This window comes from Cupressus sempervirens, chromosome 4, assembly GCF_028749045.1.
Source record: "Cupressus sempervirens isolate cs-2001-9-10 chromosome 4, ASM2874904v1, whole genome shotgun sequence".
Classification (NCBI taxonomy): Eukaryota; Viridiplantae; Streptophyta; class Pinopsida; order Cupressales; family Cupressaceae; genus Cupressus; species Cupressus sempervirens.
Window position 1 is genome coordinate 159902382 of NC_143121.1, and position 15947 is coordinate 159918328.

Here is a 15947-nt window from a genome sequence, read left to right on the forward strand (position 1 = left end):
CTAACAATAATTATAAAAAAATAAAAAATAGCAACAACAATAATAACAAGAAAAGAGTAATTTCTTTCAGTGTTTTGTCTCTTCCATGCAGTGTTTAATCTAATAGTCATGCACCAATTCACCGAATAAGGAAGAGAATGTAACATGCAGTTTGAACTTTGAGTTTTTAGAATCATGAATTTACGCATGAAATACGAAGAATCAAGTAGTTATAAATTATTAATCACAAGTTCTACAACTGTTTATGTTTGTTATAACAACAGTTACATAGGAATCTTGGGCCAGTCTCATTCGATAAAATTAGATTAAGTACAAAGTTATTCTTGATTGTAGTGTAGTTAAATAAGCATGTGAAAGTCCATATGAGGCATTTCTCAATATAAAATATGGCAATTGTAATATATTTTAAGCAGACAAATTAATACAAATATTGAAATTTTTTCTCCATTCTCGTTTTGTTGTAGCAATTGTGTTTTTGATATTTTTGATAAGTGTTGTAGCATGTTATATTTAACATTAAATTAATCTTTATTATTATATTTAATAGTAGTTTCAAACATTATTAAAAAGACTCTAAATACAACCAAATCACATAATCTAAGAACTAAAACATAAGTACCCATCATAGGAACAGTTAGAATGCCCAAAATTGCTAAAATAATTGCACTTGCAACTGCCGTTAGAGAAGCAATTTGTTACTCCAATCTGTTATCTTTCTTAGACTAAAGGAGCACAAGAAAAGGCGAGATTGATATTATGAGTTACAAAAGAAATTTGAATGTATTTATAAGCATTTCTGCTTAGAGATTTCCTATAACATTGTGTTAATACCAGATTTCCCTTTTTTTTCAATTGTATTGCTAAGAAAATCACGATGGCCACATTCTATATCTAGAGCAATTATCACATTGGACAAGTCGTTCATCATTGACATAATTATTCACACCATTTTCCAATGAAGAATCCCATCAGAATGCCACACTCTAGACATCGTGACAAAATTACAAACTGGTGGGAATGAGCCAGAACCTCTCAATTCACACTTAACCAGATTAAGCCACCGAAAGAATAGGTAGCAGGAAGGAACCTATAAATTGGAGCCACAACAGAGCATATTCCAAATGCATATCCAGATCCAGAGTCAATCATTTATCTTTAATCCATTCCCATTCAGTCCTAGCAATGCGCTAATAGCGTCAGGAAGCTCCATGCATGAATTAGAAGAAAATGGATAGATCTGGTTAGGAAAGTACATATTGGACCAAAATATTTCAGAAATAGAAAAGAAGACACCCCTAAAACACTCCCATCAAGCACCATTAACAATGAAAAGTATTATAAAATATATATATCAAATAGATTTTGAATACAAATCTATATCTAAATCAAACATGCAAGACTAAACTATTAAATGCAAGCCTAAATAGTTATGAACAGAATTCTAAATCTAAATGAAATTAATTAAAATTGAAATCTAAATCAAAGTAGAATATTATAACTAATTTTGAATTTCAATTTACATCTACCTCTAAATCTAAATGAAAATGTAAATAAAAAATAGAAATCTCACCTGCAAAAATGTTACTCCAAAACTTCAATTTACTCCTATTCAAAAACTCCAATCTAATCCTCCAATAACCTCCACCTCTTCCTTCCTACAAAAGCATAAAATGAAAATGAAATGAGGAGCCTTGGTTTTATAACTTCCGAGAGGCTCCTCATATCCCCCAACAGACATCTCTTCACATTCCACGAATTTGTTTCAAATTCCCCCACTCCCCACAAAAAAAAAAGCATGAATGTGCATGCAAAATTATATTTAACAAAAAAAAAAATCATATTGAAATTATTTCGCCCCTATTTTTTCGGGTCCTACTTTTTCGGGCCCTACTTTTTCGGGCCTATTATTTCGATCTCCATTTGGCTTCTTATTATTTCAGCCAGCTATTATTTCGAGAATTATTTTTTAATACTTAATTTGGAAGTTTGTAACCGCTCCCAATTCTTTTTTATTGATAAAGAATCTTGGCATATTTTCGTGCTGGGCATTTGTGCTGCCATTGTATAGAACGCCTCTCGGCATAATTAATTTCAGTACAAAATCTTTTGCTGATTTTTGTTGAATCATATTGAACCCATGCGAAGGCCATAAAAGCATTCTAAAATTTGATTTGCCACTGTAATTTTTATTGGGAAAAAGTATCGTTCTCATGCATGACATTCTTGATAAAGTGGATGCATTGTGTGCCCATAAAAAATCTGTCGCTCACCTTGCCAACGTCCATCACTTCCCAACTAAAAATGCAGCCAGTACTCTTGATAACTGTAATCTCCATATCTTCTTATTGATGGGTTCTCCTTAATGAGGTTGCAGGAACTTGTAGCCAATAGTAACAAGGTAAGAAATTAATTTATTGAAAATTTTCACCTGATCTTACAAAGTTTTTTTTTTTCTTCCGACACTTTTATGTTATGTACTAGATTTATTATAGATAGTTATAGTTTTATGAATCATTTGGTGTCATTAGAAACTTAAAACAATAGACTGCAAACAGTGCTGACATGTTAGATAGGGTAGTCTTTTAGCTGAAGCTGCTACATACATAAGTTCAGGTTTGTTTTGATAATTTAGAAATCTTTTGTGAACTGTGTAGTTTTTGAGTCAAGCTCATTGAATCATATTTCATGAGTAGCGATTCATAAGAAATCATCTATTATGAGAATAAATCAAGCAATTAGCACTCATTGGATCTAGGTGATGCTCACAGAAGTGAAGTATTGAGACTTCCTAGGAGGTCACCCATTCCAATACTACTCGAGCTTGAGCATGCTTAACTACAGATATCCTTCCAAGGTTAAACTCACTCTATTTGCAACCCCATTTGCAAAGCCTTCTCCAAGTGTTCTATCTTATGAACCATTCATTACAAAGCCTCTTAATCTCATCAAGCGATAAGTAGGAGATATTTTCCATAGCAACTCAAATTGTGATATTGCTATCAGGATTTAACTGTGTAGTTTTTTGAGTCAAACTCATTGACTCATGTTTCATGAGTAGTGATTTACAAGAATCCATCTCTCATGAGAATAAATGGAATACTTAGCACTCATTGGATCTAGGTGATGCTCACAGAGGTGAAGCACCAGGACTTCTCGGAGGTCACCCATTCCAATACTACTCCAACTTGAATGTGCTTAACTACAAAGTTCTCTCCATAGTTAAACCCACTATCCTTGTAACCCCATTTGAAAAACCTTCACCGAGTGTTGTGCCTTCTGAACCAATCATTAGAAAGCCCCTTAAGCTCATTAAGCAACTTGATAAGTAGGCAAGTCAAAGTGTGATATTGCTATCAGGATTTAACTATGTAGTTTTTTGAGTTAAACTCATTGACTCATGTTTTATGAGTAGTGATTATCCATCTCTCATGAGAATAAATGGAACACCTAACACTCACTGGATCTAGGTGATGCTCACATAGGAGAAGCATCTTAGTACCACTCCAGATTGAGCACACTTAACTATAGAGTTCCCTCCATGGTTAAACCCACTCTACTTGCAACCCCATTTGCAAAACCTTTACCAAGTGTTGTGCCTTACAAACCATTCATTAGAAAGCCCCTTAAGCTCATCAAGTGATAAGTAGGAGATATTTTCCACAAGTAGTCAAATTGTGATATTGCTATCAAGATTTAACTATGTAATTTTTTGAGTCAAACTCATTGACTCATGTTTCATGAGTAATGATTCACAAGAATCCATCTCTCATGAGAATAAATGGAACACTTAACACTCATTGAATCTAGGTGATGCTCACAGAGGTGAAGGACCAAGACTTCTTAGGAATCATCCATCTAGTACTACTCCAGCTTGAGTGCGCTTAACTATGAAGTACCCTTTTTGCAATGCCAAAGAAAAATTTATTGAATCTACTTATAATTTTAACATTTTAGGAAAATGAATCTTCACATAGGATAAGAAGTGAAGCACATATACATACATAGACCAGAATGTGCCTTCAAAATGCATAACTTTTTGAAATATACAGTTACAGGTTATGGTGGCATAATATTTCTAAAATCATTATTAATATTCCTTTTAACATATATTATCTCCCTTCACATGTTACTGTTGATAATGTCACAGCTAACAATGAACCCACTTAGAATATCAATATTAATAAGAGTCTGAGGCAACTATTCGATCAATTAATTATTTTGGAAATGTCATGGTGTTGAATCCCTGTGTACACCAAAGTTATGGAGGAATTGTCTGGTTACAAATGGTCTTCATCTTGAGCTATCTGGATTTCACACATCATAGAATAGTAATATTTAAGAGTGTTAATATTTGATGATATATGAAAACCATTTTAATCTGTAAGTTAGACTTTGTGTTCCCATTAGATTTTTTTATTTGAACTACTTATGATACGATTATTTTTTAAAGCTGATTTTTGAATCTTTGATGGATCATTGTAATAATGAATCATTTGATTTTATTAAAATATTCTAACTGAAAATTAAACCTCTTAAGAATATTATTAAAAACATAGATTAAATTAATGATCCATTATTTCATAATCATGTATATTTAAAATTTGTTAGTTTTTAAATTAATAATATATTAATGTTATATATTTATAGTGTATTGGTTTGAAAGATTTAACTATGTCTAATTTAAACCTCTTAAGAATGTTATTTAAGTAATTTTCAAATTAATAATCCATGAATCATGTATATTTAAAATGTATTGGTTTGTATATTAATTGTGTATCATTTAAATCTCTTAAGAATGTTAATGTATTTTTTTACAATCATAACTTTATATAATTGTTATGTTAATTTTATTTATCATTGTATTGATACTATATTTGCATTATTTAAATTAATGTTTTAAATTGAAATGTACTTTTTTACAATCATAACTTACTCTATATAATTGTTATATTAATTTTATTTATTATTGTATTGATACCATATTTTTTATTCTTTAAATTAATGTTTTAAATTGAATTATAAGAATTGCACATAAGTTAACAAATTATTAAGAAGTGATATTAGGAGCATTAATTGATTTGAAGTAAGGACTTTAAATACTGGTATGTGGATAAATCCATTAATGTTCAAATTTATGTTTGATTGTTGTGTTTGTAGATTTAGAGTTTATGGGATAATATGACGAATAATAATACTAGTGAGAATTCAATAGATCATTTAAAAGTGACTTGTATGACTTGATTTTGAAAACATAAAGAAATCAACCAAAAAGTTAAAGTTATTAAATAATATACTTATTGAAATTTTTATTTGCTTTAAATTTTGATTATGTTATTTTTTCTTTTTAATATAATTCATACTTTCAATAGCAATTTTTATTAAAATTTAATAAAGTTTGTTGAATATGTATCTTTTATGTTTAAATGATTATTATAGATATTAAAATTTATTTAATTAGTGGGTCACATTTCTAATTAATAAGTTATCATCATACTACTAAAGTTTATTTATTGAATTGATATTTTAATTATTGTGACAAAGTCTTGTTAGTTTGTAGAGTGTTGGTAAGGAATCTAATAGTTGAATACATAGTCAAAGCAATTCCAAAAAGTGTTTTGTTTATTTAATGATTACAAAGGAATAGGATGGAATGAGACACCTTAGAAACTTTATGAGCCTCACAAATGTAATTGCGATGAATAAAAATTTAATGAAGATAGACTCAAACATAGAATATGGTTGCATATTTAAATTCTTGTCAAAAAATGTGTTATTTCAAAAAAGAGCATCTTACGTTAAGTTCATAGACAAAATTTAGATCTTTAGAAGGAAATATGTCATAGGCCTATGTGCATTTCTAGAGTGGGAATTTGCATTCTCTATGGCAATGAACTTGTCATGCAAAGTGGTTAACTCTAATGGAAATGTAAACTCTATCATTAAAGTGGAAAATGCTTGTTGTGTGGGCAAAGAGTTGGGATTTCAAACACTAAAAAATTATTCCATTTTGCACTTGATCTTACAAAATGGAACAAGTTAAACATTCTATACTTGGAAGAGGTTAAACATTTGTGTTGGTGGTGTGTAGAGCCATTATTGTTGAGTTTGCATGTTGTGATGTAGGAAGATTTTACTCTTAAAAAGGAAGCTCAATTTCTTTGAGAGTACATTTCACTAATTACACTCAAATAAAATAATATTTTAAAGCTTATTTAAATTTAAACTGATATTAGCACAAAATTTACTTGATTGGTGAGAACTTCTTGTGGTAGCCACAAGGTCACAAGATATAAGTCTGCCTACCCCAACCCCATTGTACCATAAAACATGTTGTCATACCTCCTTTCTAAAAGAGAAATAATGCTAGCTTATATACCTATACGCTAGCATAAAGGTTTGTGTGTGGGTTAGGGTTGATGAAAATAGATGGCTAGAGAGGGATTACTCATGGTTTATTGTGTGTGTGTGTGTGTGCGCGCGCGCGTGCGCGTGTGTGTGCGTGTGTAAGCTAGTGGCATTCACGACGTGACACAGAAGACATTTTATGACTTTTAATTTTTAAATAGATGGTGTAAGTGATGTAATACAAGGCAGGAGAATCCCCAAAGGAGATGTCCAAACCCCAACAAATGACCACACAACGGAAACACAACAAAAATGCAATAGCAATGCAAGATATGATACCAAACCACAACTCTTTATTCATAAGATAATTGATTACATGCAATATGCTTGATTGTAAGGCCTTTCGTGTTAGGGCCAAATATAAACAACAATTATAATATCAATTCTACAAGATCCCACAAGATTCAACTTACAATCCCAATCCTAGCTAATCCAGATCCCCAATTGGATAAGAACACCAAGAATAATCTACACTTGTATCCTCAGGCCACCAAGCAATCCTTTGGTTCTCAAGCCATAACTACTAGCCCTTCAAATTTTTCATTGAGCCTTCATCCTCTTCTCCAAGTTGGATGGTCATAATGATCTAAAGACTCCATAAAACCCCCTACTTGTACCCAACTAAGCCACAAGTTGGCTCAATTCATTACAAATTAAATTAAATCCCTCACAATAAATATATGTTGAGCCGCAAGTCAGCTACAACACAAATTAAATATCCAAAGTCGTCTTACAGACAACTCGACACCAATAGGAACAAAGACCAAGCCAAGCATCAGTGAATTCTGAGCATTTCCAAGCTCCCAGAGTATGTCGAGCACTTTAGTGTATGCCAAGATCCAAGAAGCAATAGAGTTCCTTCATCGATTGAGCTAACTCGAGCAACACTACAGATGAGCTCCCAGAGTAAACCAAATGTCTTCAATAACTGAGTCACTCAGTTAGCACAACAACCAAACCAACTCAGTATCGACCAAGTCAGACTTCCTTCGTCAACCGAGTTCCCAAATTCAAAAGCTAAACCACACCTTCATGCAAGATTGCAAGCCAACCAGGGATGCTCTTGCATCAATGAGGGTTACTATTATTGTTACTATTACTATTGGCGTTATGGTTAGTTCTACTATTAAGACTAAGGTTAGTGGTAGGGTTATGGTAAAATTTATTGCTACAGTAACAATTAGGTTCATCAATGTAAATTGGTTTAGTGCCAATAATTAGCATTAGAACCATGGCTTGAATTGAGTTAATAAGGTTAGTGATATTGTTAAGGATAAGGTAAGTGTTAGGATACAATTAGGTTAGATGTTGTAGTTTGTGTTAAGGTTATTATTATAATTATGGCTACAATAATTGTTAGTTTTAACTTTAGCATTTCACCTAGGATCAATAGTAGGGTTGTGATCTGAAGAAAGGAATGGCTATTGATCTCTAATGATGTTGGTGTGGGTAAATGTTCCTCTACTCCTCAGAAGGTTTGATTGTATGGGTACGTCGAGGACTAGTTTTTGTGTTGTAGCCAATCTATTTTTGGTTTCTTTCTACATAATGTAAATAGTTTTCATGTAATGTAGTTTATGTATAATTTTCTCTCCAAATATTTTTTGTATGGGTTGATGACCCAACACAAGGTAGGAGAAGCCCCAAAGGAGATGTCCTAGCCCTCAAAAAATAGCCACATAAAACAAACACAACAACCGTGCAAGATCTAATACAAATTTATAACACTTTATCCATAAAATAATTGTTTACATGCAATGTGCCTAGCTATAAGGCCTTCCTAGTTACGACCAAATACAATAGCAATTACAATAATAGTTCTACAAGATCTCTCAAGATCTAACACAAAACCATACCTAGTTCAGATCCACAATCTACTAGAAGCCTCCAAGGAAGATCTAAACTTGTGCTCCCAAGCCACTAAGTAATCTCCTTGTTTTTGAAGCTGCAACCACTAGCTCTTCTCAAACTTTTCTCCTCTTCTACATCCTCTTCTCCAAGCTGGATGATTATTACTTAAGACTCCACAAGACCCCCTTACTTATACCCAACTAAGCCACAAGTCAGCCTAGTAAGTTACAAATTAAATTAACCCTTACATTAAATACATGTTGAGCCACAAGTTGGCCCCCAACATATATTAAATACTAAATGCCTTAAAAGACTTACAAAATTCATTAAATACACATAGAAAAAATAACCAAGACCCAAATAGGTCCATACAAACTCCCACGATTGATCCATGTAATGATCTCAATCCTCACACTATAAATGCATTAAATTTAGCTGAGCAAATCCACAAGAATTCCACCCCACAAGCCATATTGTTAAGCATCAACAACCACCAGCTAAGCATTGTCAATCTCCTACAAGAATTGTTGAGCAACATAGTGTAGATACCAAGCAAACCTACAATGACAAAGATCCTTTAGTGACCAAGCTCCTCAGCCAACACTACACCCAATAATGACTGAGCATAACTCCTTTGGTGACTGAATCTATAACTCCAAAGCCAAAATCTCAACATGCAGGATTGTCAACCACCCTAGGATGCTCCTACATTAGTTGAGAAGGTGTGAGGATGGGTTATCTCTGAATATCTACTTTACTACCCTCTCTATTGGGTGCAACAATTTGTGATTGGATACTTATTTTCTACACTATTTTAATACAAGTACAGGACTTTGGACCTTTTACCAAAAAAATTAGTAAGGTTGTGGTTACAATTAGGATGAATGGTGTAAACTTTAAAGTAGTACTATGTTAACGATTACACTTAGAGTTTGGGTTAGTAATATGGTCATAGTTATAGTTTGAGTTTTGATTAGAATAAGGTTTATAATATGGGTTAATGTTAGTATGATGAATAGGGCGAGCATTCAAATTAGATTTGGTGTTAGAGTGTATTGTCTAGGGTTATGAATAGTAACATGTTAATGAATAAGGGTAGAAAAATAGCTACTATTAGATGTGGAGTTAGGGTTAGAGTTATAAGTAAGCTTAAAGGTATTGTTAGTGTTGTTGTTAGAAATAGGGCTTGTATCACATTCAACCTATGTTCTATGGAAGGGATGTGGTTACAATCAATTTGAACAATTTAAATTTATGATTAGTATAATACATTAACAACAATTAGAGTTAGGTTGAGGGGTCAGAGTTATAGGTAGGGTGAGATTAAGGTTGTGGTTAGGGATAGGATGTACTTTTTACATTAATGATTAGTATAATATTTAGTATAACATTAAAGGTAAAGATTAAGGTAAAGGGTTAGTGCTACCTAGTTATAACTAAATTGGTAATTTGGTTAGCAAACTAGTAATATTTTATTGATGAGATGTGGTGTTTTGAGTTCATATTAGTATTCTAGATTTTATAACATGTGATAAGGTAAGTGTGCGAAGTATGGTAAATGGTCAAATTAGGCTTGGTGTAAGGGTCTAATGTTTAGAGCTATAAATAGTAATATGTCAACATCATTAAGTGTAGATAAATGGTGAGGGGTTGACTGAGGGATAGGATTAGAGAGAATGTTATATTAAGGTGTACGACCTGTGATTATGGATATGATGTAGGTTTTAAAGTTAGGATTAGTATCATAGATAGTGTTACATGTAGGGTTAAGGTTAGAGATAGTTTAAGGTCATGGAGAGCGTTAGGATGTACAATTAATAGTAATGGTTAAATCATACACAGTGTTAGCATTATGGTTAATTGTATGGTTGAGATCATGATAAGAATTAGAGTTTTAACAAGAATGTGATAAGAGATGGAATTTGTGGTTTATAGTTAGGATCCATATCATATTTAGTATTATAGTTTGGATTACAATTAGTGATGCAATGTAGGTAGTATTGTTAGAATCAAGAAGGTATCAATATAGTTAGGGTTAGAATTAGAGTTTTAGATAACACTTATTATGGTTAAAGTAAAGGATAGCATCTAGGGTTAGTTAATCTTAGTATTATGGTAGTTTTAATTCAATTTTAGGATTTGGGTTAGTGTTATTGGAATAATGACCATGGTTATGATGAATTTTATTATAGTACAATTAGGATTATGGTTTAAATTAGCATATGGGTTTGAGAGAAAATTGAGTGCCTCATATATTTGTGACATGTCCATTATAATTTAAGAATCTTATTTTTATGAAACACATTTATAAGCTACTAATATTACAAATAAAGAGTTCAACAAAATATGTTGCAAAAATAATTCTAGGCTCATTCTCTACAAGAGGAAGATGTTGGTATTGCCTGTGTGACCTTCTTTGAATTCCAGTCATAGGGCAAGTGAGGTGTTGGTTGGATTTTGGGTTATTTGTGTCTTTTCATGGTTTCTTTGTTTGAAAATTTGGAGTCTTTATTTTTCTTTGACTTTCTTGTGTGCTTTTTTTAACATCTTCTCCCTTGTCCATCCTTCATTTTTCATTTGTGTTCTTTGCATTTGTGAGCCATCATTATTTCAAAGAAGTGTCATTTAGGGTACCAATGGGGTTAAACTGTTGAGATAATGGGTGTTGCACACATTGCATAATATTGTTATTTTATTATTTTTTATTATGTAATGTTGTACCTAGATGGACGTGCAACATGTAAAGATTCCCATGGAATATTCTTGATGAGTTGTATTGTAACATTGTAAAAATATTTTATGTAATTATTTAATATTGGGGAAAAGAATTAAATGCCCAATATTAAATGTGGGGTCAGTGGGTTAGGTAGCACATGGTTTATGTAATACCACTTGGTGGTTTTGTGGGACTTGCTACTATATAAGCAGCCACAAGGGTAGTTGTTGTAGAGTGACAAGGAGACGACAAAAGGCAAGAGTCGAGCGAGACAAGGCTTGACAGGTTAGCCAAGGGAGCATTTGTGAAGGTTGAAAGCATGACATGGGATGTGTGGATTCATGCTTGTTCACATAGTTTGCTCGGTTGTAGCTATGGCCATGAAGGCTTCCATGGTTGTATGGCAATGGTATTTTTGCTGAATAATACATGGTGATGGATGCTTTTGGAGGCTGAGTTTTTTCTCTCAATGAGGGTTTCCCAAGGTATATCTTGTGTCACAATTTTATGGGTATGTTGTCTATTCTCTTGCATGTGGATTTTAATTTCGTGTTTATTTCAGTTTTATTATGGGTTATGTGGAAACGGTTATATTTTTTATTGCCAAGTTTCCTTACAAGTGGTATCAGAGCTATGGTTTTATTATTGTAACCCTAGATTGAATCCATGGGAATGCATGAGAGGATAAAAGAAAAGGGCAAGATATATGAATGATTTATTGCAGATCTGAGGGTTTTGGATTTGCTGTTATGATGAGATGTTAAAAGATTTGGGCATGTGAAATTGTTGGACAAAAAGATTTTTTCGGATGTTTCATTTAAATGAGGGTTTTTGGGGGGTAGCTTGCATAAATGACCTCCTGGGTAAAAACAGACCTCACCATTGGATCCGGGTTGACGTTTCCATAAATTTTGATATATAATATGCCCTAGTTTGGCCATGTTCAGAGGAAATGAAAGAGTTTTTTAGTTTCAGCCCATGATGGCCATCAAATTTAATCCCGTCGGAATTTTCATCACTGAAAAAATTTTAAAAAATGAAAAATCGTACTGAAAATGGTAAAAAGACTGTCTTAGTAAAACGGCCATAACTTTCTCTCAGAATATCAGATTTCAGAGTTCTTATAGGCGTTGGAAAGCTAATTCAAAGCACTACAAGATGGTGTAGGTTTGGTTCTATGATTTTGAAATTTTTTTAGGTTTTAAGAGCCCTAAGGTAAGATGTTTTTTATTTTGAGCACGGATTAGGGCATAACTTGGGCATACGGAGTCGGATTTTGGACTTCGAGTAGTCAACGGAAAGCTTTTGGAGAACTCTACACATTGGTTTGGATTTGGTGCAGGTTTGACATGATTTATTTGTTGATATATTGATCTGAATAGTTTATTGATATATTTTGACTATGGTAACATTATGAGTTTATGGCATTGGAGATTTAAGATTTGATGTCATTGTATACTCAGTTCATATTTCAGTTTGGTCTCATGATGATATGGTTATCAATGTTTGGTTTGGATATGCATGATGACTTGTTGGATCTACAAGTTGTGCAGTGTTGTAAGTGGTCTATACTTATAGGTTGCATTTATAGCTTGGTTATGGGTTGTCTTTGCCCATTGATCTTTCATTATTGATGCATATTCAGATTGGTGGCATGGATTTGGGTTGTCTATGCCCTAAGTCACATGATTTTATGATTTTATCTTCATGTAGAAGGGATGAGATGTTGTTACCAGGTACAGTCATGGCAGAGGATTGTGGTTGACTATGCTGACAGGTTGGACACATTGAGAGCCAGATGCTCGGTTCATGGATGTGATCATGGTGTCATGGATTTTGGCATGACATGATTGCATATACAGGTACGTCCTTGATGTTCATTAGCTTGGATTTCTGATTCAGTTATGGTGGTATATCTTCTTGGTTGAGGATCATGGTTATTTGGTTTCTTTTTAGGAGCTCATGATGTGCACTTTGAGTTCTTTGATGGTTTGATGTCTTGGTTGATTCTCATGGTTAGAGGATGGTTTTTCATCATGATGTCATGGATAGCTTGGATACATGGTTTAGTGGGAGCTTGTGACAGTGATGGGGTGACAGTGCAGGATTAGTTCCTGGTTTGGTTTATATCTTCTTGGTTTGGAGAAGATGGATTTTATGATGCCATAGGTGACTTGGTACCACAGTTGAGTGGGAGTTGTTGGCATTGATATATTTATTGAGTATTTGCGGATGTTGGAGGTTTGTCTTAGATCCTATTGCTGCAGAAGCGTCTTTGACATTTGCATGGTGCACTTGTTATCTTCATGGTGTGTGAAGATGGTTAGAGCTTGAGGACTCATGGAGTTCTTGGTTATCTTCATGGTGTATGGAGATGGTTCTTCTTGGTATGTGGAGATGGTTTTCTTCATGGTGTGTGGAGATGGTTGCATCTTGAGGACTCACAAGGTTCTTGGCAAAGGTGTGGTTTATGCTTTTATTTGGCATGTTATCCTTGGTATGAGGATGGTTTCATTATTATGTCATGGTATACTCTTGATACGCGTTTAGAGTTGTGACATGTTATGGTGTGTGCATGTAGAGCATGCTATCTCTTTAGTTGAGATGGTAAGATCATGTTGTCGTGTTTATGTTCCTGAGGCCATGGTTGGAACTTTGACATTGATCTTGGTTTAGTTTTCTTGGTATTGAGTACACTGATCATAAGCTGGATACTTCATGATATTGCTATGTTGCATTTGGAGTTGGCATGAATTGATTGGTTACAGGTGCTCATGGATACTTAGAGACGGTGGTGATGTTGATTTCTCTTGGATTAGAGAAGTATTTGTTGGGATGGTTGATGGTTTCAACAGGAAGTCCAAGGGGCAGTCACCTGATATGGACTTGAGAGGAGATTGTTCTTAGATGAGTCTTGGTTGGAGACTTGGGTATCTTGATGAGCATTCTCATTCCCCACTCTTGGTCTACTTGGCGGTTTGCTACTTGAGAGGTATAGCCCATTGTTTCTCTCAGTTGCATTATATTTATGCTTGTCTTTCATGGATATGGATCTTGAGCTATGGTACATGAGTTAGTTCTGGAGGGTTCATTTGAGAGATGGTTTAGCATTGGTTATCTCCATGTGCATATGTTGTTATGCTGGTTGAGTTTGGGAGATGGTTTTGTATTGGGCATTTTCCTTGGATTAGGAATGGTTATTCCTTGATTTAGGAATGGTTTTATGAGTTTGATCTTCTTGTGAGAGGCTTACATCCATGATGAGTTATATGGTATGGTTTGGGTGTTGTCGAGGCTTCTTGTTGGGGTTTTATGGAGGAGATCATACTTGCACAGTTTACATCTAGAGGTGTGTGTAGAAGGACATGATACAGGTTATGTTTGCATGGTTTCTTTGGTCTTGGTTATCTTTTTGGATGTTCAATTTTGCCTACATTGGATTTGAGATTGGTTAGAGATTGTGATCACTGGTTTGTGCTCATGTATGTCATGTGAGAGATGACATGGTTATTACTTTATTTCTTTCCTCTGTTGGTTGTGGAGAACTTGGAGACTATTGGAGACTTGTTATGAGAGTTGTTCTTGCAGGATATTAGTTTATGTATTGTGGATGTCCTTGATACTACATGGATTCACTTCTTTGAGATGTGTTGAGTGGATTGGTTATAGATTTGACATTATCTTTTGCAGTGGGAGCTTCTTGGTATATATGTGGCAGGTATTGCTCTTGAGGCTTTTGATTGCAGGTTATAGATTGGATATGTCGGTGATATGAGATTCACATGTTATACCTTTGAGGTATGGATAGTTGGATGGGTTTGGCACTTGCTGTGGGTGCTATTTCAGCTATGGATATTTTGACAACTACGGATACATGTGATTACCTTTAGATCAGGTTTTTGTGCTTGTAATTTCAGTTGGTACAGGATTTTATTATCTTCTAATGCAACAAGTTGGGTGGCTTTCTCTTTGGATGGCTTCTATGTATGTCTAGTGCGAGTGGCATAATAGGAGGTGAGATAATTCATGTTCGAGATGCTAGATACTTTGATTTTGTTGCAAGTACCAGGATGGAGCACTTGGTGTATTTTGATCCATGATGGTGGATGTGCTGGGAGGGATTGTTCCCTTGTTCATTTTGTGTGGCTACGGATTGACCCTATGCAATGTATACAACAAGTGGGAGATTGTTGAGATAATGGGTGTTGCACACATTGCATAATATTGTTATTTTATTATTTTTTATTATGTAATGTTGTACCTAGATGGACGTGAAACATGTAAAGATTCCCATGGAATATTCTTGATGAGTTGTATTGTAACATTGTAAAAATATTTTATGTAATTATTTAATATTGGGGAAAAGAATTAAATGCCCAATATTAAATGTGGGGTCAGTGGGTTAGGTAGCACATGGTTTATGTAATACCACTTGGTGGTTTTGTGGGACTTGCTACTATATAAGCAGCCACAAGGGTAGTTGTTGTAGAGTGACAAGGAGAGACAAAAGGCAAGAGTCGAGCGGGACAAGGCTTGACAGGTTAGCCAAGGGAGCATTTGTGAAGGTTGAAAGCATGGCATGGGATGTGTGGATTCATGCTTGTTCACATAGTTTGCTCGGTTGTGGCTATGGCCATGAAGGCTTCCATGGTTGTATGGCAATGGTATTTTTGCTGAATAATACATGGTGATGGATGCTTTTGGAGGCTGGGTTTTTTCCCTCAATGAGGGTTTCCCAGGGTATATCTTGTGTCACAATTTTATGGGTATGTTGTCTATTCTCTTGCATGTGGATTTTAATTCCGTGTTTATTTCAGATTTATTATGGGTTATGTGGAAACGATTATATTTTTTATTGCCAAGTTTCCTTACATAAACACTAAATAATCTTATTTGAGTGGTCACATCACCAAATAATTATGTATTTGAGGAAGACATGAAAGATAATAGTTGAATTTGAGGAAAGCTCAACCCA